This window comes from Vicia villosa, linkage group LG2 (assembly GCF_029867415.1).
Source record: "Vicia villosa cultivar HV-30 ecotype Madison, WI linkage group LG2, Vvil1.0, whole genome shotgun sequence".
Taxonomy (NCBI): Eukaryota; Viridiplantae; Streptophyta; class Magnoliopsida; order Fabales; family Fabaceae; genus Vicia; species Vicia villosa.
In genome coordinates, this window is record NC_081181.1 from 106,141,202 (window position 1) to 106,144,175 (window position 2,974).

Consider the following 2,974-nt stretch of genomic DNA (forward strand, 5'->3'; position numbering starts at 1 on the left):
TCATCCTTTCATTCTGGGCATAAATCCATATTGATATTCTTCAGAATGAACTTAAACCTATCTTCAACAAGAGGTTTTGTAAAGATATCAACCCATTAATGGTCTGTATCAACAAAGTTTAAAGATAGAACACCCTTCTGAACATAGTCCCTAATGAAATGATGTTTAATTTCAATATGTTTAGCTTTGGAATGTAAGATTGGATTCTTAGATAAACATATAGCAGAAGTATTATCACAGAAGATAGGAATGTTACTCTCATATATATGATAATCTTCTAGCTGACTCTTCATCCAGAGCATATGTGTACTACATCCAGCAGCAACAACATATTTTGCTTCTGTTGTAGAGAGGGCAATTGTAGCTTGCTTCTTGCTGTACCAAGAGATCAGGTGACTTCCAAGAAATTGACAACTTCCAGAAGTACTTTTCCTTTCAACTCTATCTCTAGCGTAATCAGCATCACAGAATCCTACTAAGTTGTATTCTTTAGATCTTCTGTAGACTAAACCAACATTAGTAGTACCTTTCAGATACCTCAGAATTCTCTTAACAACTGTTAAGTGAGATTCTCTAGGATCTGATTGGAATCTTGCACACAGACAAGCACTGAATAAAATATCAGGTCTAGAAGCAGTAAGATATAGAAGAGATCCAATCATACCTCTGTAGAGCTTCTAATCTACCTTCTTACTTACCTTATCCTTACCTAGAATACACGTTGGATGCATAGGAGTTTTTGCTTCTTTGCTTTCTGAAAGATTAAACTTCTTCAGAAGTTCTTTCACATACTTGGTCTGATGAACATAAGTTCCTTCAGAAGTTTGATTGATCTGGATCCCAAGGAAGTACTTGAGTTCTCCCATCATGCTCATTTCAAACTCAGCCTGTATAGACTTAGCAAACTCCTTTCCAAGTGTAGCATTAGAGGTTCCAAAGATAATATCATCAACATAAATTTGGCAAATTAAAATATCCTTTTTAAAGGTTTTACAAAAGAGAGTAGTATCCACTTTTCCTCTAGTGAAACCATTGTCCAGAAGGAAAGAACTTAAAATTTCATACCAAGCTCTAGGAGCTTGCTTCAGGCCATATAATGATTTCTTTAATTTGAAAACATGTTCTGGAGACTTAGAGTCTTCAAAACCAGGAGGTTGATGGACATATACTTCCTCATCTATATAACCATTTAAGAAGGCACTCTTAACATCCATCTGATATAGAGTGATGTTATGTTGAGTGGCAAAAGAAATTAATAAGCGAATAGATTCTAACCTGGCCACTGGTGCAAAGGTTTCAGTATAGCCCTGAGCAACCAGTCTGGCTTTGTTTCTTACAACTTCTCCTTTTTCGCTTAGCTTGTTTCTGAAGACCCACTTGGTTCCAATGATGTTGAATCCTTTTGGTCTAGGAACAAGATCCCATACGTCATTCCTTATAAACTGATTGAGTTCTTCTTGCATGGCAATTATCCAGTCAGCATCCTCCAGAGCTTGATCAACAGAAGTTGGCTCAATAAGAGATACTAGACCAAATTGACATTCTGCATTGTTCTTAAGGAATGCTCTTGTTCTGATAGGATCTTCTTTCTTCCCAATGATAACATCTTCTGAGTGAGCAGAGTTGAGTCTAGAATATCTTCTGATAGTTGGCTCTTCATAAATTCAAAGATTCTCTAATGAAGCAGCAACTTGATCTTCTAACACTTTGCTTCTGGGTTCTTCAGCTTCTGAGTTAGAGATTTCAATATCAATACTTATGGTTCCAGAGCCAATTATCTTGCCCTTCTGATTCCCTCCAAACTTTTCTTCTCCAGCAGATTTAAGCACCAGGTCTTGGAACAGACCTTTTTCCCGTCATGTGCCGTGAGCACCCAGAGTCTAGGTACCATGACATGTTTTGCTTTGTCTTCTTTGCTGCCAAGGATATCTGCAACAGAAATTATCTTCTCCTTTGGTACCCACATTTTCTTGGGTCCTTTCTTGTTAGTTCTCCTCAAGTTCTGATTGCACTTGGGTTTAGCATGATAATTAACAGGAGGTACAACATGATATTCCTTAGTTTGAGCAACATGATATTTTCTATTTTGTGTCACATGCTTCTTAGTGAGTGTAATGTGAAAACTCTTAGCATGTGATGTGAGCCTAATATCATGGGAGTGACCATACTTGAACTAATCATACAAGGGCTTGTATGTGATTTTCATATCATCTACAAGTTCAAGTTTGTATGGGGTTTCACCCTCATAGCCTATGCCAACTCTCTTGTTTCCACTAACTGCATATATCATAGAGGCAAGTTGACTTCTTCCAATACCTCTAGATAAGAACTTCCTGAAACTCAAGTCATATTCCTTAAGAATATTGTTCATGCTTGGAATGGACTTTTCTAAACTAGAAGATGACTCGGCATCTTTGGATAGTTTTAAAACTTTTTCTTTGAGTTTAGAATTTTCTAATTCAAGCTTCTTAGTTTCAGATGCAAAGAGCTTTCTCAAATTTTTGTATTTGATACTAAGCTTAGCCTTAATTTCCAGAAATTCAGTTAAACTGGAAACTAGCTCATCTCTAGATAGTTCAGAAAATACCTCTTCAGAGTCTGAGTCTGATTCTGATGTAGATTCTGATCCATCATCAACAGTGGCCATGAGCGCAATGTTTGCCTGCTCATCTTCAGAGTCTGATTTTGGTTCTGATGAATCTGAATCGTCCCAAGTTGCCATAAGGCCTTTCTTCTTTTGAAACTTATTCTTGGGCTTTTCCCTCTGAAGCTTTGGAAACTCACTCTTGTAATGTCCTGGCTCCTTGCACTCAAAACACGTGGCCTTCTTTTTGTCAGATCTTCTGAGTCTAGAAGATTCTCCTCTTTCAGGCTTTTTGGAACTTCTGAAGTTCTTGAACTTCCTTTGTTTATGTAGCAACCTGCCCTAAAAATTAAATGTTTTTAGAGTCGCCACCTATTCTACCAAGGCGAA